This window comes from Topomyia yanbarensis, chromosome 3 (assembly GCF_030247195.1).
Source record: "Topomyia yanbarensis strain Yona2022 chromosome 3, ASM3024719v1, whole genome shotgun sequence".
Lineage (NCBI taxonomy): Eukaryota > Metazoa > Arthropoda > Insecta > Diptera > Culicidae > Topomyia > Topomyia yanbarensis.
Genome location: NC_080672.1, coordinates 141038973 through 141066508, shown reverse-complemented (window position 1 = coordinate 141066508; position 27536 = coordinate 141038973). Strand labels below are relative to the sequence as shown.

The 27536-nt window shown below is 36.7% G+C and overlaps 1 protein-coding gene across 10 annotated transcripts in view; it reads left to right on the top strand.

Annotated features, from left to right (window-relative positions):
- Positions 1–27536, top strand: part of LOC131692910 (myosin-G heavy chain) — a 271448-nt gene that overhangs the window by 125407 nt on the left and 118505 nt on the right. For 2 of the 10 annotated variants that reach the window (XM_058980301.1, XM_058980298.1), the window contains exon 1: positions 20403–20912. The exons of 1 other annotated variant lie outside the window; for it this stretch is intronic. The gene's annotated coding sequence lies outside the window, so the exon portion shown is untranslated. Of the gene's footprint in view, positions 1–20402; positions 20976–21007; positions 21028–27536 lie in introns of those variants that run through there. 7 more of the 10 variants (XM_058980300.1, XM_058980297.1, XM_058980303.1 and 4 more) reach the window with 6 other exon arrangements.

Genomic DNA, 27536 nt, shown 5'->3' with positions numbered 1-27536 from the left:
CATAGTGCATGGATATGTCAAAAAGAAAAATAGACTTTTGTGCCCTGAAACTTTCTCAACGAAACGATAAAATTCACGAAATGTTCACTTTTGGCCAGCTTTTACACAGTTCTGGATTACTGTGTGGCGATAAAAATTTCTTGCGATACCGAAACACGTTTTCGTGAGCTTGAACCATTTAGCTCTCAGCTGTGGTCGCGATCTACTGGGATAGTTCCCGGTCTTAATTCTACTCTTCTATCTCCTACGTTTACTTAACGGCGCCGGTGGTTGAGTGGTAAACGTGAACGCCACTCATTCCAGTTGTCCTAGGTTCAATTCCAGCCGAGGTCGTTGAGATTTTTCTGAGGTGAAAAAATCTGTGGTCACGTCTTCCTTCGGAAGGGAAGTAAAGCCGTTGGTCCCCCGGTCCATGAGTTGATGGATCGATATCTCGTCCAGATAGCGGAGTCACCTCTCTGGCGTCGGTAAAGAAGAAGTAGAATCCAACTTCGATACATACTACTAACAAATATCCTCCTCACGTGTTACTTTTGGAGTGCGCAGTAGTATATACGGCCTCTAGCAAAAGCAAGTATCGGACTAACAATTCCTTCCCTTTCCTTCCGCGATCTACGTTCGGGCCTGACCGGCGCCGGAATTGAGCAAATAAACACTTTAGTATTACCAGGAGTTGCACATTGAAAGATGTTTCGCTACTCCCAAGCATAATTATCTACTGATTCCCTGTGCAACTTCAACTAGTCCAGATCGATAATGGAGTAGCAGCCAGGGGTGGTCGCACAAGCTCAAGCTCTATCTCCTACGTTTACTCGTTAGACATTTTCAATTTTTCAACTAAGGTACGAAGAGCTGACATTCAATTAAGTGGTGGTGGTGGTGGAAATTATTTTCACAAACTTAGTTCCAAATTTTCCATCAGCTGCTATTTCCTTCTAATCCACTTCTTGGTTGCGAGGTTACGGGATGATAAATGCGGTCACATAGAAGCTAAGGATTTAGCATGAAAACTAATATTTGAACATGTTTTGCCACATTTTTAAAATAAAAACATTCAAATCAACGGATAATTATACGATGCACCCACCAAATAATGACAATGTCAGAAAAAGTTCCACGTCAGTTTTGCCATGGTACGACTTATTATATTTAGTTGCTTTTTGATAATAAACCGATCAACATATTGTTTCGCAATGTTATACCAGACCGGATTACACATTTCTTGCATAGTCAAGCTAACTGGATCAGTTTGATCAATTCTTGAAAGCATGCATGGCTAGGTATACGGTTTCACTGTGTTTTAAATCTGAATTGAGCAAATCACTCTTCGTTTGTGATTCGCATCATAAAGCAGTAGCTGCAACAACCACATTTCCGCCCCCAGGGTCTCCACCTACCTAAATCCTATTATAGGCCTTTCACGTCGAAATCATCCATCATCACTTCTCGGCGGCACATCGCATAATGAATAGTTTACTTCGCAAGAAAGCTAGTTGCTAATTCCACAACCGCTGCTGGTTGATGAGTTTGCACAAGAAACATTTCATTTAGCATGTGCGCTGCCCTCCATGCATTCATGCATTCCGCGGCAGATGATGAGACTGACCCGACTACTATGGTGATGTTGATTATTATTATTATTAGTAGTAAAAGAACGGTTAATATTGCGCGCTCTGTGATATCAAATCTCCGACTATGGTCTTTTCCCAGTAAATCTACTAAAGTTGTCTAAAATAATGACGAGTCCCGGCGGGACTTCATCGTTCCGTCGTTCCGCTCGAAGCTGGCCACGCATCGCTAGACCCAGCAACATATATGGGTTTCGACGATCTTCTAGCAAAAGCTTGGCGGATTTATTGCATCTGGCCCTTACGACGTAGTTCTACTTGTGAGTACGATAGCAACTATTGGTAGATTTTATTTTTGGTTTGGCAGTAACGAGAGACGACGACGATGATGGGAAAGTGTACATGTAAGAATACATCTACTCGCTTACGGTAGCAAATTCAGTGGCGTAGCGAGGAGTAACGTAGCGAGGAGTTGCAATCACTGATGAAAATTGCCTTAAACCTTCGAGAATTTAACGCAATCAAGAAATAAGAAATTATATTAATTATTAAAATATTTTGGGTATAAACACAAACTTTAGGAATACCAACTTAGTAACCAAATCTGATTACTCATTCAGCCATTCCGTTGATACCCGTGCCGATCAACCCCGCACTTAGCAATGCTCCTGAACAGATTGCCGGTCTATTTGTACTACTTACCGGCAAATCTGACATACCAACTGCCAATGCCGATGCTAATGCAATTGGATGCTTTTTTGCTGCATCTTTGCTATGCTGTTTTTTCTCCTATTTCCAATACCCACCCACCTTCCTGTAGACTATAGATCTGCGTGGCCTCACTTCATGCAATCTATTGAAGTGAAACCGAGCAACAAGAAGAACAATACCCACAGGAAGCAGACATCTCGTAGGGTGCTGAAATCGGAGAGCATATATGCATCATATTATACGCTTTCCAGTTCACTAACTTTCCACGTTGCGGCCGCGTTCGTTGGGCGGGTGGATGGAATTGTAAGATTTTAAAGATATCAATTGGTTGTCTGCAATGAACTGACGGATTACTTTTTATGCAAGACTTCGTTCTAATTTGAATATTGGAAAATATCGCTTTGACCTTTATTTCTTCGTGCAATCAATCCTATCAACAAAATATCAATTCCACTAACAGCCATTCCACATGACTGCTCTTCTATTACTACTAGATTTTTACATTTCTCACATAGAAAGATTATGCCATCACTCTGAAAATCGTTAATCTGATTCCTCATTTTAGTAATGTTTTCACTATAATAGGTTTTCTGTATTTTAACAGGAGCGTGGGTGGGGTTATGTGGCAAGGGTTACCACTCCCCTTTCTACGAATCACACCACCCTCACTTCAACCGACCCACTCAACAAACCCCCCTCAATCTGGTCCCATCTCATCCCCACCCCATCTCACAGACCAACCTTTCTCATTTCCATCGATTTCACCCACCAGACATACCAAAATAAGCGGGGGAGTGGTTCGGTGGTGGGTTCTTCGTAGCCTCACACGCCCATCACCGCATGCTAAAATAAGTTAGCAGGAAGACAACATTGAACTAATGGTGATTAAACTACTTGAATATGCTATTTTAGGTTTCACGTGTTTCAGCGTCCACGCGTAGCTCATCAAGTTCGTGGTAGATTCTTCTTCCACTATCTTCGTACCGCTGATTTATCAAATTTCAGTAGAGATGAAGTTACAACTCCGCCCAGAGTATTTCATTCTCCTTTACTTTTATGCAGGATGCAGGATCGATTTAAAGAAATGTTCGGCATCTCTCCCCAAATTACCCTACAAGCTTTACCATTGATTTTTCCGAAGCTTATGCATTTGGTACATTTTAATGCAAACTTAGGCCGCTGATATGCTTACGCAGAATGCGATGCGGTAGCGTAAACGAAGCGAATGCGTCCGAAATGTCTCTATAAAGTATACTTATAGAACGCGAATTCCTCTCATCGTAAAGGTCGAACGAAGCGTCAACGATCGCGGTAGAATACCATTTATATTAGGTTTTAAGTTATCCTGCAATCTCTTGGAGTGCAGATAATTAGGTTTAAATATCACTAAAATACAATATTTTGTTAAAGGAACCAATTTTTTTGACGTCTAAAATTAGAATATTAGAATTAGAATATTAAATATAAATTAAATTAAATATAAATTCCGTATGAGTTTGCACCATTTTTATCAAAGATTTCTGTTTAATGGCTATGTTTGTAGCCAAACTTTGGATATTCCGATACCTATTTAAAGTCTTGCGCGAATATGTGAAAATTTTATATGTATTCCCTATTTTCTTGCAGATTTGCGATGTGTACTATTAAAATACACAAATAAATTTAGTATTTTTACTGGGAATTGTCTGAATCGATTGGCGTTCGCATCCATCAACAATTAGCAAAGCGTAAGCGTGTTCCATTTTCACACTGTTATTCAATAGTGTACATTGTAAAAAAATACCAAATAAAAGCTGCAATCAAATTTTAAGCTGGACTAGTCTGATTCGAATGGTATGTAAATGGCGGAAATCAGTTAACAATTAACAGCGCTAAGGTCCGTTAAAAATAATGCCGATGCTTAAAATTATCGAATTTTTAGTCTTTGCCAATCGGGAATATTTATCACTATTTGAATGCTGCTACTGCTTCGATGGTTTGGTGGCGTTCTGTTTAGTGGCTGCTGCTACCGCCTTTGCAGGGGCAGCTTTGGCCTTCTTCGCAGCCGGTTTCTTAGCGACAAGGAGCAATTTTTACAGCTCATCGTAATTTCGAACGGCCAGTTACAATTAACGGGGGATGATCCTGGTATACTTGTTATCATCGGCAGTGTTTACTACTAGCTCCACTACCTTGGAGGCAATATATTCCATCACTGCTGCCAGGTAGAAGGGTGCTCCTTAACCGACACGTTCGGCATAGTGACCCTTTCTAAGCGAACGATGGATTCGACCGTCAGGATGTGCTGGTCTATCCTGCACGAATATAACAAACGAATGATGCCGCACTCGCATACGACCCCCGGTTTTATACTGGGTTCAGTTTACGTTCGAAGGCAAAGGGGTCGACCATCGAACAAAAATGGTTTACTTCCATCGTCAAGCTTGTCTGGCTCGCTTGTAATCGAATTGTACGAACCAATCTTGGTATAGATAATAACTGCTTTCACAAAATCCATGACTTCCGTAATTCTACATTCTACAGAATTTGTAACAAAATTGTTTTACATATTTCTAATTAGATAGTGCAAAAATCTAATGTTTTCAATTAGTACAACAGCAGATGTTCACGTCCCAAAACTAGGGTAAAATTCCGGCCGAATATTGGTAGACGGTGCCCCTATATCGAAACGTTAGAAGTATTCTAACGTAATTCTTGAGGGTTTCTATAACTTCCTTATACGAGGACGAATAAAATAAACCTAACCTAAAACCCCTCCCTTGAGAATTTTCTGCGCACGGGTCTGTGATGCGTATCCGTTGAAACGACCAGCGAACATGAAACTAGTTTCAAATGAAAGGCCTAATAATAATTTTTGTTTTTCGACATGTTGTTTACTTTCTGAGATATGACTGATTTTGTCAAAACACAACAGGTTTTTAGCAAATATTTTTCGAACAAAGCAATGTTACTGATGTTTTAGGCGCAAAACTAATCCGACTTTGAATATCGGGGTATGAAAACACATCTACCTGCTTCAAGGAACTCGATTTTGAAAACATTTTGTGAATTACCTTTATAATAAATGAACTATTTCTCACAAATCAATGTGCAAGTTCACATCGAAGACAAAATAATGTGTTCATAGTGAATTTTTTTTCTAGAGTTAATTTATTTATCCCTTGGATTAGGCGCTGCGTTCAATCGTGAGGTCAATGTTGGATGGTATATTACTATACATTAATCCTCAAGTAATTCACCTAGTATTGAGATAAAAGATTTCTCATATAATTATACTCGTGGCATCACCGAAAACAACCGTATTTTTTAATCCTATCTATCTCAAAATTTTTAGCTATCTCAGAAAAATATTTAGCTTAACTGGGTAATATGGTTGTTTGACGATGAAAACTTTCAAAAGAGACATTCCACGTGCGATATTTAATCTCTTCGTATCTCTACTGAATTTTGAATGAAACATATGCTCAAATATGTCATGTGAAAAGTATCGGATCATGAAAATCCATCAGCAATCAGCAAAGCGTAAGCACAATGTTTTTACAATAATACGGATTTTTCAATAGTGTACAGTTGAAATACCATATTGAAGTTGCAATCAATTTTTAAGTTAGACTTTTCTGAATCGTTTGGTATTTAAGTGACTCAAATCCATCAACAATTAACAGCGCTACCACAATCGTTCAAAATTATGCCACATTTTTGTGACGCGGATCGAATTTCAGATTTTAATTTTACACCTAGCCCCAGCCTCATATAGTGGAGTAAAGGATTTTCAATGCTAAAAAATCTTGGATTGCCCGGAAGCTTTGGCGGCTTTCGTGGTGATTTAGTCGGAAAAGCTCAAATTCCTATAAGGGAGTGTCACTGATAGAATCGACGATTTGCGCAGCGGTAGCGGTAAGCGAAGCGAATGCGTTTGAGAAGATAGTAATCACCGGTTAGAAGATAGTAAGTGGTAAAAAGCAAGTCCATCGGCAAAGTGGCAAGTGATGACGTTGAAATACTATCTCTAATGTTGTAGGACTGTTGGAATGCACGGCACTTTTGATACGTGGCTCTTGACAACACACGCTTTGATGAGAGATCCAAACACCGTCCACTGCGCAAATGCACAGTGGCACGACGAGTGACAAAACCCCAAAAATCAATGTCTTGTAATTCTTTTGTAAATATTTATTTTATTTTTCTCTCAGTTTGAATAAAGGTATCTCAAAATTTTACTATAATCGGATGAAAAATGAATTTTTAACATGTCGTTGAAGCAAGTGATGTCGAGGATTTCTGTTCAATTCAATTCATTAGAATTTTTAGTACCTTAGAGTTTCAAATGGCGATATCTCAAAAACTACACAGCCGATTGGAGCAATTTTAAGTTCATTGAAAAGAAGAATGAATATGCTAAACTATAGATGAGAGACTTTTGTGCAAAACTGATTTACGTTTGTTCTGTATCAAAAAATCCAATTAAAAAGTTTCATATCATATCTGTAATTTATCTTTATACGTCTTCCAATTTTTGAGATGGTCTCCCATGGGTCACTTATCATGAATCTGACTCAAAATTTAGTGTACTTTCAAGATATATAGGGCTCATCTTGCGCATTTTGCGCCGAAGTTGGTATATCTATGTTTTTGAAAATACCCATATAGGGCGTCTCCATAGCTCATAAATCTCCTTAGAAATTAATTGCCTAAACAACATCATATTACTGAAAAATTAGTGATTTTTACTAGTTTTGTCAACCATTCCTGCTATCCGATGAGATTGGCTACGATGATTAATGTTTATATTAACCCTTTAACGATCAACGCATTCAAATGGGTTTGTATAAAAGTAGTTGAAAAAATGAAATATGGAATATCAAAACTGATAACAGAAATGGATTCAGCGACCCAAAATTAGCTAAAACCTCAAGTTTTAGCCACATAGGCCAATTTTTATAATTTTGTCACAACTTTGTATGAACAACTTTGTGCCACTGTGAATCGTAATAATACAGCCGCAACATAGGTCTATTCAGTTCAAGAAGGATGAACATATCACCGACAAATTCAACTCTGACGGAAGCCTGAGGGCTCCTATCGTCATCAGAACAACACACAACGATAAATCTATTGGCTGCATTGCTGTCTTGACTGTCCCGTGTTTTGGCTGATCTATGAACTATTAGAATAGCAAGCAACGGTGAAGGATCTATAACCTACTTCCTGATATAAACCGTCTTTAAAGGACATGAAAGACTGGAGAGAAACATTTCGTCCCTTGAGAACTAGTCGAACCATATCTGCTGATTCTATTGTAGATACAGTGAAAAATATTATCAGCCCCTTGGTGAACTTTAGGCTGATAAAACGGGGACATTGATAACAGCGGGACATATATTTTCCTTTCCTTTTAATTAACCGAAGCTCTTAAAATCTTCTTGTTCAGCCCTAGATATAGCTTCAAAACCGTTTCTGATTATTTAGTTAGCGCAAAATTTCAAAAAATCCATTTTTTGCATATTTCGGATCTCTAAGATAAGAAAAATATACTCAAGAAAGGATATATGCGAATTCAACTTGGTTCGTCTGCTAGACCCGATCAGAAGGGCATAACTGATTTATAACACCTGGAGTTATTTATTTCAAAAATATTTTGAAACAGAACCTGTTATAAATCCGGCTGGTTAGTTGTTAAAATAACAAAAAATAAAACAAAAACCTGGTTTACAATTATAACAAAATTGTAACAAAATTTGATATGATTTTATCAAAGTTAAAACTAAATGAGATATAATTTTTTTTCCAAAAGTATATAGGTATTCTGTGAGAGAACTATATCAGATATATCAAACTACCAACTATCAATTTTCATATGAGGCTGACAAAACTGATAGAATTGGGGGTAGACAAAATCGGGGGCTGATAAAATCGGGTCTTCACTGTAGTTATCTGGATACGGTTTTCTGCACATCGCTGTCACTGGTCAAGGAAGTCAGACAAGTATAAACAAAACTTAATCAATATCTTTTCCCGCGAAAGAAAAGTAAAAATCTCATGGGGGAAAAGAATTGTCTTTAAACTCCAGCCGACTGCAACATCTTGCGTAGGCAGTGAACTAGCAAGCATCACAGCACAAATATGTATGAATAATTCATACGGATTAATCCATTCATTCATAAATCCGTGTGTTGTTTATCTTCGCCTTTGCGATGTATGTAGGCCATTTCGCTTTTTTCGTTCATAACCAGCCTAAATCTTCTATGTCGGAAATATTTTAAACTAACAAATATCAACCATCGTACCGTCCATCAAATCATCAAATTTTAGAATTGCATATTAAAGGGGGAGGCGGGGTAGTAGAAGTTTCAGCGTGAAAAAAAACACTTTTTTTGCGATTTTTTTAGAACTTTGCGTGAAGCAAATTTATTAAAACTTTTGTACATTATAGCGTATCATTTCAATAACATGCTGTAATTTTTCTATGCAAAATTATCGACAAACGGCTCGGTGACGAAGCTTTTCGTACAACGTCTCTGGAAATAAAACATTATTTGCGGTGTTACCTGCCATTCAAAAACTACTTTACCGATTTCTTTCAAATTTTGCATACACATTCTATGTTAAAAATACCTAACCCCAACGTTGAGTTTTTGAGATAATTTTTCATTTAAGGAGGTGTTTACTCATAAAAAGGCGGAATTTTTCGTGAAAAATAGTAATTTTTATTTAAAATGAGTAAGGTATTTTTTACATAGAATGTGTATGCAAAGATTGAAAGAAAGGTTGAGTAGTTTTGGAATGGCAAATAACACCGCAAATCATGTTTTTCCAGAGACGTTCTACAAAAAGCTTCGTCACCGAGTCGTTTTTGTATTGAAAAATTATAGCATGTTATTGAATTGATAAACTATAATGTTAAAAAGTTTTGATCGATTCACTTCATGCAAAGTTCTAAAAAAAATCGCAAAAGAAGTGTTTTTATATTCAAGCTGAAACTCATGCATACGTGAACTGGTTTATGAATCTTAGTATAATAGTCACAACTTTCCATTCATGCTCGTGAAATAGTTCACAAAATCATCATATATTATTCATGTATTCGTGAACTGGTTCATGATTCCTAATATATTATTCACGATCCAACACCCATGTTCGTGAAATCGTTCACAAAAGTATGTAATATTTTTCATGCAATCATGAACTGGCTCATAATACCTTGTAGTTACGACTTACCATTCATGATCGTGAAATAGTTCATGAAATCATAATATATTCATGTATTAGTGAACTGGTTCATGATTCCTAGTCTGAGTCTTCGTGCTCGTCAAATAGTTCACAAAATCATGAAATATTATTCATGGGTTCGTGAGCTAGTTCATGATTTCCAGTACATGATGTACGATCTATATTGTGTATTTGTAATATTTAGAATATATTCCTATATCATTTTCAATTTCATGTAACATAATAATGATATTTTCACGTGAACTCTCACAAAATTTGGGGTATTATTCATGAAAAAAAAATTTCATGCGCTTTTTCAAATGTCCAGCTGCTTGCGACAAGTAATAGGTACGGGCAGTAGATATAAGATAACTATAAGGACCTCGAACATCCTTACTCATTTGATAAGGTTCCGTGTGATGTCTTGACAGAAAACTACGTTGAGCACCACAAATTATGTTCGTGATAGAGTTCATAGAATTAAACTGCTGATATCATTAACATGAGTCACATTACTCCACGTATAAAATTCGAAAGTAAGCTCTACAATAAAATATCACGATAACGCGAACAGAAATTACGAAAATCGTGACCAAGATCCTGAAATCATGAACATAAATCACACAACTAGTGACAAAAATGTCAAAAATCGTTACTAAGATCCTGAAATCAAGAACATAATTAATCATAAATCTCAACTCTTGATTAAAATTTTACGACAACGTGAAGCGAAAGTACGAAAGTCATGACAAAGTTCTTGAAATCATAAACATAAATCACATTACTCGTGATTAAAATGTAGAAAATCGTGACTAAAATTCTGAGATTATGACCATGAATCACTCTACTAATATCTAAAATATGGCGTTAACTTAAATAGAAATTACAAAATTCGCCAATAAGATCCTGAAATCATGAACATAAATCCCGCCATTCTGGCAGAAAAAAACCGATTGTAAACTGTTGAATTAAATAATACTGTAACGTGATGTGAAATCACAAAAATCGTAAAATCATGAACATGGTTTGACTGTCGGCTGTGTATTCCTCAATTGTTAACAAGAATCATAACAAAAACTAAACATGTACAGGAATCAGCAACAGTAACCCAACCAAACAGGTGGTAGTAGAGGGTGATCTTTAATGATACAAAATGTGGAATAAGCACCTTAAGTGTAATACTGGAAATTGATATCAAATATGTTACCTACCATGATTCGAACTCTGTTGTTAACGCTCTTCCTATAATAATCAAAACATATTTAGATTTAGAACTGCAGTATTGTACTTGATGTATTCAATTCCGTGCTTCGCAGTGTAGTCTACCAAATCTATGACCATACCTACTTACTGAATCTTCGATAAAAAGGTACAGTTCGCGGTGACAATTTCGGATCGAAAATGGCATTACTGATAATAATTAAGATAATTTCATCATCCAAATTTATTCTATCTAGCAAATAATTTAATTAAACAAACGTATCTTCGGAACTTTAGCTATTTTACTGATAATTTTCTTTCGAAAGCGATAGTCAATTCTTTCGGATCGGTTACCAATTCTCATAGCAATTCACCAGGATGACCTAACGGCCAATATTTCAAACCCAGATTGATTAACCTCGGCAAAACAACGTATCTAATGAGTCGCATTGACAAAACCAACGCCAAAACAAAATGTAAACAATTTCACGCCTACATCTGTAAACAGGCGGAGAGTTCATCGTTTGTTTTCTAACTGAGTCGGCAAGTAGGTATTAAATTATCCAATTCTTCGTCATCAGCCGTTATTTTTACAAACATGCATGACGCAACCTACGCACGCGAAGATCGTCTTTGACTTTCATGATGACTATTGTTACCTATACAAAGTTCTTCGGGTTAGCACCTATACCAAAGAGACCTTTCTATCTGCAGTAGGGTAAGTGGAAGTGTGCCATCTATGGTACTACTGCTCACATAATCGATAATTTGAAGAGTGCTCGTGATGATTATGGGATATCTCTGGAGGTTTATGAAGGTTACTTTAAAACTACATGCAATTCATTAAAAAATGATTTTAATCGCATCAAACATAATCTTTGGGAAGTATTGTATATAAGAATCCAAATATTCGAAATCAATCGTTAATAACATCTTTGAAAAACTTTAATGAATTAACTTTCCAGACAGAACTGGAAAGAATAAATTCCCCGTTACCAATTGTGGTAGCAACCTAAACGTTGTGCATCTTCCTTTCAGCCAACGAAATGTTGTATTTCCGCGACAGAGCGAATGGTTTAGAGTAAAGCGACAAGACTAAACAGCAAAGTTGATTCAAAGTATCTATCACATTCTTGATGTAGTACAAACAAATATATTTGATCGAAACAATTTTTCATATTGCCTTTCAAAATACAGTTATACCTCGATAGTACGTACCCTCGTTAGTACGTACCCTCGATAGTACGTACCCACGATAGTACGCACATTTTGCCTCCATAGTACGTACACCTGTTATCATTTTATTTCCTTTGATTTTGTAAGCTTTAACGAAGTAGGACAACTTTTGTGGTACTTAAAGTAGTTCTATAAAGTCCAGTAAAGTATTTCAAACGTTAAGTAAAGTATAAATTAAATGTAGGAATCAAACAAGTATAAACAAATCTGCAAGCTTTAGGAATGTCTTTTATATTTTGGGAGACTGCTGACTTACAAGGAGATCTTTAATTCTTCAGACAATTTGTACGACACTTTACAAAAGGAGATCTTTAATTCTTCAGATAATTTGTACGACACTCATTAGTTATAGTTTGGTTTTGTCAAAATTCAGAGTATCTCAATGAACTTTAAGGATGATTTTCGAAGGTCATATGGAATTTCAGTAATACTTCAAACTTTCTATACTAACAATTTCTTTCGAAAACGAAGTGTTCACGAATTTCACACATATTTTACCAACTTCGGGAAATTCTGCGACCTGAACATTTAGAAATATTACAGTGTTAGTAGGTTTTGTTTTATGGCTATCGGCCAATAATTTCATTTTCTTAGTCCGCTGGGATACTGAAGTGTCGTCCCTAACTGGGATAGCCGATCGATTGGCATTCATGGGAAGTATTTTTCATGTGGACTATTATTGCGAATCTTTCATGATTGTAAGAGACAATTAAAATTAAGATGATTAATATTAAAGAGACTTGAATTGTGAATATCATATTAAGATACATATTTTCAAAGTAGTGGTGCAAGAATGTTTCCTGCAAATTAGTTATCTAATTCTAACACACGCCCTTCGTGCCCGCTAGCGTCATACATTAGTATGATAGGACAACACTTTTATTAAAAGCAGAACACTGCTGGAAACTTACATGTGGATTCATTTCACTTTCAATGATAAACTAATCATCACACACACAGTTTGTATCTATGGTGAAATTTCCTATTGTGTATGATTTTTTAGTCTAAAAATATTGAGTGGCTTAGTTCAACTAACTCTCGAATAAATGAAAACGGGACGATTCAAAGTGGAGAACAGCGTAAAAAAGAGTTAACTGTGGTGTGAAAAAGACGCATCATCTCGTAGTCATCAACAGCAGCAACAATCTGTGGCAACTATTTTGAGTGATGTAAATATAAAACACGCATTTCACAGCGTGAACACTGAACACCCTACTGTCTGTAGCAAACCAAACCTACCAATAGATAGATACCTACAGGCTGTACGGGGACGGTTGATGGTGATGCATGCGCCAGCTATAAACAGAATCAGTGTGTAAAGTGCGAGTTGAGTCCCGGTCCTCCGAAATAGCACTGCATTCAGATCCATTGCACTGAATGATGAACGACGATGACGACGATCTTCAGCAGAAATCTAAACCAAGCTTCCCATCTTATTGCCCTTTTTTCTCTCAAATGCAGCGATGTGAGTGTTCTCACTGAACGGATCTAGTAGGAGTTTATGACCCGAGCAGTATAGGATCTGCAGTCTAATATTTGAGTTATGATTTTATGACAAATAACGTATTGTTAACCTTCCAGCACTTGCGCCGTTGTGTTTAGTGCATGTTCAGTGAAACTGATCACGTAAACGGCTACCTCTGGGGAAACTTGCAAGCCTGCAAACTGCAACAGCTTAAATGTCTTAAAACTTCAATGTTTAAATTTTGTAAAGGGTGTATGCAAAAATACGCTTATAACGATTAGCCCTATGAAAGTGGCAAATTAGAATAAAAGCTTATCAGCTTGTCATTTAGATCCCTTGCAATTCATCAAGTCTAGAGAAAATTTTCAATAGGACGTAAGTAACATTGAGAGCCTCTCTTTGTGTACTTTCTCTTTCGTTTATTACGACGTCATTAAAACACTATGCACTAATTTTCCAGTACATATCGAAAGCCGACGGTTTTTACTAGAATATTATGCAAAGAATAGAATAGTAAATGTTGAAAGGGCCGAGTAATAAACAGAAGAGAAAGACTCCAAAGAGAATCTCTCATTGTTACTTACGTCCTATTGAAAATTTTCTCTAGAAGTAATTGATCAAGTACCTTTGAAACATGAACAATTACAAGAAGATATTTTTCGTACTCACAATGACAATCCTAGTGTCTCATTTACTAACCCAATTATAAATCAACAAAAAATTTCCCTTAAATTTATGCTATTATTTTTCCAACAATGTTTTATGCTGAGTTCACACCAAAAAATAATGAAATTTAAACGACATGTAAATCAATACGAATATAAACATACAAAGTTTGAACCCAAATTTTGATTGAAAAAGAAATTGAATTCGATGCACCCAATTGAAGCATCTAAAAGCATACGGTTTTACACTTTCGTTCGTGTTATATTACATGTCATTTATTTTACAGCAATATAGGATTAAAGATCTGATTTGTCCACTATGTGTTGTGCTTTTCTTTCACTTTAACCCATTATTGCCCAACTTATTTTTCACGCGCATCACAAATTGTGTTTTCCGATCGAAGAAAAATGATGTGGTCATTCCAGTAAAATTATTTTTTACTCAAAGTAGCTGATATTATAAGGAACAACCAGTGAAAATTTAAGATTGATCGGTTAATCGGTTCCTGAGATATCGTGATCGCCGCGGATGAACTTTTCAACAAAATACAACTCCGAGATAATCGAGTTTTACTGTCGGTGCAGCGAGTCAACGGTCTAGCGTATCAAACACTACGTACCGCCTACAAGTGGTGAATGGGTAGCGATCTATGAATAGCTGTAACTTAAGTTGTAGTAGTTCGATCTTAATGAAACTTTGAGAAAATTTTCCTCAGCGTATGTAGTTTCAGAATATCTAATTTACAAAAATTCGATTTTTTTCATCCTAACACAAATGTGTAACCCCTTAAGTGAAAATTTATTAAAAACAAAACATAAACACCGGTTTAACCACTCTAACTCCTCTAAACATATTCTGCAAGAGTATATGAACAATATTAACTCGTTGATAATGCCTGTTCTGCGTTATTAATTGAGTAATAGGAGTTATTCTTAGCACCTACTATATATAGTAGGTTGGGTAATAATGGGTTAATTTATTTACCAAGTGGTTTGCCCGTTTTTGCCAGCTTAAGAGTTATCGGCATTAGAAAAAGAGCTAACTTATAATGAAAAAAACTGTTTTTAAGGGGCCTTTCACAAATAACGCCCCATATCAAAAAAGCTTAAAAGATAGAGAGTTGAAGTCTTCAGGTAAAATATTTGTAACAAGTTTCTCGACTACTTTGCTGAAGTAAGTATTTGTCTATCTGAATTATTGAAGAACATAAATTTCGTAACTCACTATTAGAGGGATTAATCAGCAATCCGATAAGAAACTTTCTCGAAGGCACCACATTGCTAAAGTTAACAGTTTCGACGCAATCTAAAAAAACCCCTTTTTGCTCTTTGGGACCACTGTGGGAGGGTCTACCTCTTCTTCGTCTTGTTCTTCTTCTTCGTCTAGTTCTAGTTCTAATTATTTTGAGTCTACCTATTTCCGATATGAGGCCACAAACAGGGCCGTCTTAAAACCGCTCGGGACGTCTGGGTACAATTAAACTAAGGGGCCTCTTTTATTTAAAAAATGTAAACAGACTCATAGTAGAATAGTTCTACTTGCCGCCAAAGACTCTTCCAAATTTGAGCCAAGTAAGCATAGAATTAAGTTTATGGGAAAATCATCAAAATATATATAGAAAAAACATGGTTGTAGACAATCACCAGATGGAATTGTACACGTAAGATTATCTGAGTAGATCCAGTAAAGGTTTTGGCAAGTGGCTACGTTATGCGCATGATTCCTAAAAAATAAAAATTCCGGGCATCCTAAGATAGAGTTACTAGCGATGATGATGAAAAAGCATCATATCACAGAGAAGATTCACGTTTCCATCCAATATTTCCAAAAAGCGACATATTGTAATGGTAATTGGAAAGGTAACAGGGCATTTGAAGACTAGGAATAATAATAATATGGCCTGGTGTTTCCATAAAGCGAAGGGTACTATCAGAGCTAACATGTGGTTATCTGACCTTCATAGTTACATGGCGTTGTTTGAGGATGAAGATTTCCTTAGCCATGGAGGTATGGTGAAGTAATGTGGCTTTACCACCCACCATTTACGTTGTTTAGACCAGAAAAAATATTCGTGTTTCGTGCAGGAATACAATTATGCCAGATTTATCTGGCACAGCCAGAGATTTTGGCAGCTTCCAGACAGAAAGACAAACCTCTCATTTTGCCAGATTTTTATGTTATAGAAGTTGCTGCACACAAATTTTGGAAATTTGGGTCATATTTTCCCAAATTTAACAAAAATCGATTGATAAATTTTGAAGGCTTTGAAGTGGCTGGTAACTGACTGATTTTATTTATTTATTTACTCGTCTTTGATATTGCATCATACAGACTACTTCTAGATTAACTTAAATTCCTAATGCTGTTCTTAAAAATAGATTTTGTAATGTCGAAGTCAAAGGAAAAATAAACATTATTGAATGCTATGACACTTGAGCTGAGCGGTTGATTGTACCCGTAGGCTGTCCGGTGGAATGGTACGAAAAGAAAGGCGTGCTTGCGAAGCGGACGACTAAGAACTCTGATGTTTATAGCTTGCAACAACATCGAGCAATTTATGTTGCCTACCAATAAATCGAATACCAGTAGTCGTTGGAAGCTGATTCGTCGAGAAAACAATGTTTGAAGGTCAATGAGTCGGCATCGGCTCTCGTTATCAGGTAAATGGTGCGGAACTCTCCAGGGAAGCTGCCTCAAAGCGTAACGAAGAAAACTTTTCTCGACCCTTTTAATTCCAAGTGACCGTGTGCATTGGAATGGAGCCCAGACAGGAGCTGCGTATTCTAATATGTTTCATATCAAAAAACAGAAAAGTGCCTTTAATGTGTATATATCGTTGAATTGAATCGTGTTACGATGGATGAATTCCAGTACTGCATATGCCTTAGCGGATGTCAGCGCTCATATAGATCATTGAACCAATATTGTGCCAAGTTCGCTTACGGGGAACATTTTCCATAATGATTTCATTGACTTTATCGTATAGGATAGATACTGCTTCATTAGTGGACACAGATTCCCGTATCACATCCCAGTTGACATTCAGAATTTGATTACTCAACATTCTAAAATTGCAACGGTTGAAGTCAAGCTCAGTTACATAGTCGTTTGTAACAGGGTTAATAGTAATATCGTCATGTAAATTAAGTTTCAACACGAACGGTTTGTGATGATGGTCTATTTTTAAAATAGAATGTCTCATATCAATGATCTCCACGCAATCTGGCTCACTGGCGAATGCCAAATCAAGAAGCCTACTGTTCACATTCAGTAATTCATTTACTTGATGTAAACCAGCGGATAGCAACGACTCTGTGAGAACGATTTCCTGCTCCGACGATACTTTAATTAGCAATGTGTTTAAATCTTCGACGAGAGTTCAGATGAGGATTGGAAGAATATAATCAACCAAAACGATTATGGAGTCAGAATCTAACGCTAGATCTATTATTTGACGCACTGCACTGGATCAGAGTTCTGTCGCAAATAAATTCCACCTATATACACAGATCGGTGTGATAGCTGCAAACGAATAACAACTTGTTCTAATGTCTCGCAATTGTCCAGGGAGACTGATTTGCACTTTAGTGATGTTTTCACAGCAACAAGGACACCACCACCACGGGTTAGTGTGCTTGTTAATATATTGCGATCACAGCAAAAAATTGAATACGACGATGAGAACTCTGAGTTTGCAATGTCCGATCGAAGCCATGTTTCTGTCAACACTATCACGTCCTAGTCGCAGCACGTGAGCGAATTGTGAAAGTCATTTGTTTTGGTTCGCATACCTCTGACATTCTGATAGTAAACAGTCAGGCAATTGGAAGGAAGCTAGGTTGCTGGTTGAGTATTGAGAACAGGGAGTGGTAGCGGAGAATCATTATCAGCATTATAAATAGGTGTAGCGGTACCAGACATTTTTAGTTGATCTTTGAGATATTCTTAGAAAAAAGTGGCAACCCTGGCTTCGTGATGTGTTAGGGCGGTTTTCGTAAACGAACCGTGACATTTCTTATGTCTTAAATATTTTTAATGGCGCGATTTTCATATGTGACATCCAGGCCTTCTATGTCTATAAACGACGTCCATTTCAAATTTCAGCTAATTTTAGCATCGTACTAAGTAGTTATAAATAATCGAGTGTAAGCTTTTTTTTTTCGAATACAGGCTTCAGGGTGAATTTATAGCCACCCTCACCACGGGGCCATTTTGGGGTAAACTGAGTTAGATATGCCACATTACTTGTCTAAAAAATGTCTAGAAAGTGGCGTATTCGGAATTTTAACATTTTGCTTGGTTGCTGAAACATAGCGAGAAACGATGTTGAGAAATTGTAAGTTTTTTGCTTCAAATGACTGTGTCTGGGAATTGTCTCAAGTTATTTTGATGTATTCGATGTTTTTTTCTGTGTAAAACTATCTGAGAAACACAATGACATAAATATTTTCAAAATAAAAATACACGAATAGTGAGAAAAATGCAGTTTAAGTTTGAAACTGGAAATATAGCATATTTGGCAACACTGTTACCAGAAACGTGCATATTTCCAATCAAATATTAAGGTTATTTTTTACAAAAACCTGTTTTAAACCTCCTAATGGTGCAATTATATCTTTCTCATCGATTTAATTCCTGGCTACGTTCTAAATAATATTGTGAAAACGATACCCAACTGCATATTATACCTTCTATTTGAGACTAGGTTAGTGAAAATTGGTTAAGTCGTCGTCGAAGTCGCATTAGTTCTGTAATTTGTCTGGTCTTCCGGAATTATCGATAGTGGACAATATATTCCAAAAATCTCTGCCTCGCCATCAGTGATCTAGGCTTGCGAATCGAAGTAATTTGATGTTCATTTCAATAGATTTTTACTATTGTATCGGTTTGTATGGGAAATTCCTATGTGACCAATAACCAACCCTGTAACTCCGGAACCAAAAGTCAGAACTGAATGAAATTCAATAGCAGTCAATGGGAGTACTATATTTTTTTCATTTGAAATTAAGTTAAAACCCGGCTAAGAATTCGCTGACAACTTGGTGTGATATTAGCTTAGGAACTTGGCGAGTTCCCCAAAACCGTCGTCGGTGACCAATGCGGTCAAAGCTACCTTGATTGAGCATTAGTGATCTAGTCCTGCAAATTCAAGTAATTTTGAACCCATTGACTATGGATTACATCATTCGGACATCATCGTATTATGAGTGCATATGGGAACTTACTGTGTAAGCACACTCTTCAACCTGTAACTTTGGAATCGGAAGTCGTATCAACTAAAAATTCAATGTCAACTTATGCGATCAATTTTTTGAAAGTGTAGGCATAGCGTAGTTGTTAAGTCACTTGACTAGTACGTAGCTCACATGGGTTCGATTTTCAACCCTCACATATAATCTTTAGGATTATCTTTTCTAATCTGTAAAAGAGGCGAATGGACCAAAGGTATAAAGATCTCTAATTGAAGTGAAGAAAATTCTGCCTGTCGAATTAAAAATGGCTATGGGAAATTCTCCTTTACCTGTTATATTAGCGGAAATTGTGCCCCGCCGTAAAAAAAAACCACCAGTCACTCACACAAACTGGTTACTAAATTAACAAGGACTTACGATAGTGAACACTTCTTAAAATATACAGCTTTTAATGTTAGTAGGATCGCTGTACATTATTAGTCTTGTATTATTCTCGCATAACTATTGAAATAAGTGATCCAATCTTTGTGTACTTTCTCTTTCGATAATTACAACACCACCATAAAACATTCTCATTACTTTCCATTGCATATTGGAAGAGTAGCATTTTGCCTAGCTTATTATGCAAAGTGTTTGGCAGTAAACGTAAATACGACAGAGTTATTAGCGAAAGGAAAGTTAATAAAGAATGGTCGTCATTTGCACATTGCACCTTTTCAATAAATTTACCAGAATTGTAAAGAATATCAAAAATCGTTGGTGAAAAATGTTACAACGGAAGATTACATCTCTTCGGTACATTGAATCACGATGTTACTTTTTAATTAACGATCTTTCGAATCTTTGTAATATTAGTTGTTTTGGCGCCAAATCTCATACTCCAAATTGATTTATATTTTGCGATCCCTTCACCATCGGGGTACATGACACCATCACCAGCAGGGACTTCTCATACAAAAATAAATAAAGCAGTTTTCTCATTCTCGCGCGGCACACAACAAACGAAGAAACGTTCTCCACGTACCGACCCTATTAGTTGAAGAGCGACTTCCTATATGCATACAAAGAGCGTATTTGGAGAGCATCAACAGCGTTAAACCACTCAACAAGTCCCTCGCTCGCCTGGATACTTCCTCAACTTCGTCATCGTCGTCGCAGTCATCATCGTCATCATCATTGACGATCGCCGACCCCCTCAACATATCTGCTCGTAAAGTAGACCGGACGGTGGTGGCGGAGCCCGCGGACACAGCATAAGTTTTCGAGTCGAGTCCCGCTCCCACTTGAAGTTGAGGACGGATGGACTGATGGACGGACGGCTGCTGGCGCTCGCTGTAGCAGATGAAGTTGCTTCAGTAATCTCGCGACTTCAACACTGTCAAGATCACCTCACCCAGTCCTAAGTCCGCGAAACAACGAACGAAACGAGTCGAGTACATATACGAGCCCGGACCGCGCGCACCGGATTGCTGCAGCCGGACGGAGTCTTCTCAGCTGCTGAATGTGCAAGTTTTATTGCGTTTTTCCACCGAAATTGCGTTCGTTCTATTCTAGTTCTCGTTTCTGATGGCAAAGTGTTGTGACTAAGATTAGAACGGGTGGCTTTTATTTTGTTTTGCCGGTTCGTGTGTGGGACACGGATGAATTGCTTCGATTCCCGTTTTGGTGGGTTGAAGAGCTGGTGGTTCATGATCCGAATCGAAACCTCTTATAAATAGTGATTTGATGGTGCGTTCCGAAGGAGTTGAGTGCGGTGGCAATTTGTGAATCCGCTAAATCTGTAACTGGTTGACGACGCGCTCGTGTGTTTGTGTGTGGTTGGTTCCGGTGGGCGACCGCTCAAAATGATTAGGCACGACTTCGCGGCTGCTGATTACGATCCATTGATGATGATTGATGAATTGGGCGATCCTTAGTGATGCATTGTTTTGGACCCCCAATTATGGCCTTCCGCATAATCAAATCGACGAAGAATAGGTTTGACGTTTTTTTGTGCAGTGCGTGGGAACAGTCCAAATAACGCAGTTTTGTGTGAGCACCCCCTGTGTAGGCATTTCGGAATCATGCAATTCAATTGCTCCCATCGGCCTCGAGGCAGAAGTGTGAGCAGCACATGTTTGGGCCTGGTGCGCAATAATGGAACAATTTACGATTTTTTTTAATGCCGAACGCACATGATCTCTTTCGGCTCCTGCTCCTTCTCTATGCTCGCGGGCTGATCGTGATCAGAAAGATTCGTGCTAATTTGCATTCGTGTTCAGACGGTTCGGAGAAAAGTGTATTCGAAGAAGAGATGCCTCCGAGCATGACACTTCAGACAGGCTTAGGGAACTGGAAGCTGGCCGGTTGTTGATGGGACGCGAAGACCGCATGGTGTTTATCACTAAGAGCTAACCTACAATATGGAAATGAAGTTAGCGCAGTTAGGTTTATGTCCAATATGCAGATCAATTGATTTTAGTGTTCATTGAAACGAAGTATCTTAGCTTTTTTTCTATCCCAGGTGCGAAGGATTACGTACGCTAATAGAGCTGAACCACTATTACCGTAAATTATCAAGGGTGCCACTGACCATGTAAAATATGGTCATAAAAACGATGGTACCTGCCCCTAGGTGACCGTCGAGTGTGTAGGTTAGGCCGGGGCCTAATTTGAATATTTTTTGCGGAAAACGAACATATTTTTTCTAATCATCAATGCTTATGTTTAGTTGGTATTACACTAAGAACTTCGGTGACTTCTATTGATATCAACATTGCGGGTTGTATCTATGAGAAGTACGGTGTGGAACTTGTCTCCTAACTGTTTCATTACAACATTGTTGAAAAGTTTTACTAGGTTTCGTGAAAGTTTACTAGTCCTTTATTTTATTACATCTTATAGAAGTTGAATTCTCTATAATTATTTCCCTGACATACTCAATTTCCCAGAATTTCCATAATTATGTATTTGAATTTAATAAAAGTTGCAGAGTAACACAATCTCGATATTCGATTTTTTTTAAATTTTCTAAGGAAGTGCACGGAAACATATTTTCCCACATGATCTAGTTTTCGTTGATATGAAAACAGTTTTTATAATTTCTCGGAATATTATTCCAGTATTCAATATTATTCATAGATACATGCATCGTGAACTGGTTCATGACCCCTAGTTTATCAGAGATTAATCATTCGTGTTTGCAAAATAGTTCACGAAGTCATAAAACACCCTTCCACTCTCAAGATATTGTTGAAAAAATGCAATTTTGTGCTTGATCTTTATACTTTTACGTGAATAATTACATAGAACTCACTATTATTTATGTATGCGGGAACTGGTTGGTATATTAGTCACTATTCACCATTCGTGCACGTAGAATCGGAATCATGGAATCGTAAAATAAAATGGATTCGTGAACTTAGTACATATATCGCCATTCAGGCACGTGAAATAGTTCACAAAATCATGAAATATTGTTCATGAATTTGTGAATTGGTTCTTAATTCCTAGTGTATCAGTCCCGACTCACCGTTCGTGCTCATAAAATAGTCCAAAAATGATAAAATATCATTGTTGGATTCGTGAACAGGTTTTGGGTTCATAGTATAATTATTACGATCTATCTCGCGTGGTTGCGAAATTTAGATAATATTCCTAGTTATTTCACTTTCATGCAACATATGGCTTTGAAATTTTCACATGAACTATTTCATAACATTTAGAATATTATTAATGGATGCGGTTTTGTTGCGTGAATGAAATATAGTTGTATCCAGCAGCTAGTGAACAGTCCTAGGCACGAACAGTAGATATAAGAAATCTTTTAAGACTTAGAATTTCTTTATTTATTTGATAAGGTTCTGTTTGATAACCGAAATGAACCGGACTCTGCGCTGAGCGCCAAATACACATTACAGAGCAGAGTCACAAATCGTGTTCGCAAAATAGTTCACAAATACACCAAGAGTTAGCGTCGATTGGTTACGCTTTTATGATTCAGTACATATTGTCACGATACTCCGTCTAAAAATCTGATAGTGAGCTCAAAAATAATATATCTCGATAAAGCGAAGAGAAATTACGAAAATCAGGATAAAGCTGTTATGATATGAAAAGATTTATCATGATTTTCGTAATTACTTCGCATGCCAAGCTCGATAGTAGCATATGAAGCATAAAATAACATGATAAAGTACATAGAAATTTCGAAAATTGTGACTCTTTAAATTATGAACTGAACATTATTCGCGCAAAATTGTGAAGTGTGAATTCATGACTAAAATATCACGATAACACAAAGAGGAATTTCGAAAACCTGAGATCATGAACTCTGTCAAAAAATCCGATCGTAAACTCTTGAAAAAATATCACAATACCGTACATAGAAATTACGAAAATCGTAATTAACCTTCTGAAATCATAATCATTGTTTTATTATCGCCTCTTTTATTCGTTATAGTTATTAGAAATCAGTATATTCCTAATTTATGAACTACATTCATTAACCCTTTCATGTCCAACTTTTCCCTAGAGCAAATAGGGTTTCAAAACTATTTTGCCTTAAAACTATTGGGGTCAAGAAATATAAAAAACTTGTTTTGATAAAAAAAAGGTGCTCTTCTTGCAGTGCTAAAAGCTGCCCAATTTTTACCACCCGATGCTCAATACAATTCTCCTAAAATAATCACAATAGTCCAATTGTTTGGAAAAAGTAGTCAAAACAGAAGAAATTGGTCAGGTTTTATCAGTTTCCAATAATATCACCAGACAACGAAGATATATCAAAAATTCATTTTGCACCGTTAACCTTTGCATGCTAAATTTTTTTTCTTGTGCACGTAGGGTTTCAAAACTCTTTTTCCTCGAAAACGGTGAGGTCAAGAAAAATGGAAAGCCTTGTTTCATAAAGATAGGTGCTTCTCTCGCAGTGCTAGAAGCTGCTCAATTTTTACCTTCCAATGCTCAATAAAATTGTCCTAAAATATTTACAATAGTCACCTTGCGTGGAAAAAGTAGCCAATGACAGTCTAAATTGATAAGTTTTATTAGTTTTCAATAATATTGCAACATTACGAAGATATATGAAAAATTCTTTTTCCGTCGTCAACGCAAACTGTCGCCTCATATGTTGTCGTGACTAACGACTTATCTTTCAATATTTTCTTTTTCAAAATTTCGGAGGAAAAGTCCTGTAAGCTTTAGAACTTTTATATATTTAATATATCAATTTCTTCGTCAACTGAAAAAACTGTGTTTAGCAAACTCTTTCGAAAACTACTCGAAAAATAACTGAAAATACATAACAAAATTTTCAGCCCATCTCGGTCAGAATCGCCAATATGATGCACAAACCGAACATTAAAATGATGAAAAGTTTTAAATACAAGTCCGCTACAAATTTATTTCCATTATTTTGAGCTATTTGGAGCAAACGGAGCATCTATCTCCTAAAATGCCTCTACAATACAGATATTTGTGAGCTATAAACGACTGATGGGTTGAGATTAAATTAGTTTGTGTCGTTACGTGCTACCGGCTGAGGCCATTCTTTTCATCCCCGATGGTTAGAAGTAACATACACACGAAAAATCCGATATTGAAACATCCGGCCGAAGCCCGTTCAGGATTGGCTCCCGCTAATTTCGCGTTTCGAGCCGCAAATCTTGAACAGAAAGCATTGTGATTTTAGTCGAATGCTGCTATTCAACCTTGTCAGATGCCCTTTTTTGGGACACTGCTTGTCAACACCGGGCGAGAAAACGAAGATTAGGATGCGGCGGCCTCCGTGGACTGACTGCATAATTTAGTTTATACAGCTTCGTGCTAGAAACCGGGGAAAATTGGAACATGTATCTCCTACCCGAAGAAATTTCTCTTTAGTAAACAAAATAGCCCTTATCGGTGCTATCAAAGCATTTAGAAGAAATTTTAAATTAAATATAAAAAACGCTTTTAATCCACCTAACAGTGTGATGGGACATTTCTTATAACTCTTATCACTCTCTTCGGATATTACATCGTTTGAGAACATTTAGAACTTGATGCTTCGCGATGTTTTTGATAACACATACTACATGGGATAGTGGCAGGACTCAGAGAATCGCTCAAATCAGCATAGGACAACATCAGTGCTAGAAATCTCAAACCAAATCAATGGGAAGGCGAAAAAATGGCCCATAAAATAGACATACAAACGAATTATTGCTAATGCTCTGTTAATAAAATATCTAAATTCTTCAATCAATGCATTGTAGTGGGAAAACTGAATTCTCCTAAAGGGATTATATATTGTACTGTGCCAAAAAAATCGAATTTTTTTTAATCGACTTGAAGTTTATACTTTACTCAAATTTCCAACGTGACTGAGAACTAAGAAATCAACACTTTTTCTTGAGAAAAGCGATACTAGCATTGACACCATTCAAAGAAAATCAACAGTGAATATTTCCAGACTTGTTTTTATTTCCTTTTTAAGAACTATTGTGTTTTTTACATCCTAGATTGCATGATTCAGTGATCGAAACCCAAAACTTCATGAAGTATTTAAAATTATTAAATTAAAATTTGTGTTTGCTATTGAAATTGACAAAATGATAGTATCGCCCCTTTGACGATTGTTTACTTTTTCGGTCCCACTTATCAGCATTGAAGTATCGCCCTTGCGTTTTTTTACAATACCAATTTTACAATTGGTGGGGGTTTGGTGAAAATCGATCTAACTGTCCAAACGGCATAATTCCGAAACCGTAATATTTGAAGTTTTAAAATTATGCAGAATTAATTTTTCAGACAATAGTAACAGAGTTCGTGCCTTTAGCGAATTTTTTGAGACTTTATTGTAGTCATGAAAATTAACCTGAGAAAATTCACCATAAATACTTCTTGGACGATATACCGTCAAAATTATTTTATCAAATGATGCGCTGTTTAATGTTTGTAAAACTCATCGAAGATACCAAACCTCCGAAATTGGCGGTTTCAAAATGATGCTATCTTGACCTTAAATTACTGATTTTGAATATTTTACCTATACATATAATTGGTCATACAACAAAAATCAAATACTCATCAAAATCGATCAGAACCTGCTAGAGTCGAATGGAAAGCGTCATTTTTCATAAATTTCTCTCTACATTCGGAAATTGTTATCCTCGTTATTAATCATATTACGTTTTCGTCTCAACTCGACGCATTCCCAAAATAAGAACCTGTTTTAATCCACCTAATGGTGCAATTGTGCTTGTCTCATTTGTCCAGACTACGATTCCATGGCTGGTTATGTTCAATACAATGGTGGAAATGAATATTACATGTTCAGCACGATTTGCACATACATACAATCGATCGACAGCCACGATCATGAGATACTATGTGATACTGAAACATCGCTTGAAACCAGCGGCGGATCAAGGAGAAAGATCCGGGAGATCCAGGTCCTGCCGAAAATTTTCAACTTGTTAAGAAATTTTAAACTAGTTTTAATTTTAAAGTAGCAACCCTTCACTGCATACTCCCTCCGGGCCGGTATGATTGACGATTTTTAGAGTGATTGCATAACCTTTCTATATGAGAAAGGCAAAAATGTACCAAAGTCCAAAAAATCAATTTTTGTCAAACAGCTCAATGTTTCATGCATTTTAAAGTCATTTAACATCAAAAATACAAATTTGATTTTGAAAATTTTTCATTTCAGTTTATATGGAAATTTGCTGTGTGATTGCACTCTTCAACTCGTAACTCCGGAACCGGAAGTCCCATCAATTAAAAAATCAATAGCTGCCGATGGGAAGGTTGTACCTTTCATTTGAGACTAACTTTGTGCAAATCGGTCCAGCCATCTCTGAGAAACAGAGGTCACATTTTTTCCACATACACACATACATACACACAGACATTTTCCGATCTCGACGAACTCAGTCGATTGGCATATGACACTCGGCTCTCCGGGTCGGGATTAGATTGACGAATTTTAGAGTGAATGAGAAAGGCAAAAACATTTTTAGCAAATGTTGAAAGTTATGCATCTTTTTGGTGAGCAGTTCTATGTTTCATAGACGTTAAATCAATTTTAACTTCGCTTCCTATTAAATAAAGACGCTTATTACAGTACATCTCTACAAAAGCGAGCTCAATTTGAAAAGAAATCTGAGGATTATGATTGATTACAGAACTCTGGAATTTTCTATTGGAATGTTTTCAGGCAGGAATTTGATATTGATGCTATTAGACAACTGTGAAATCAAGACCAATAGATCAGTTACATATCAGGATCACATTCCGACAATTTATCAAAAGTCCTCATGATGT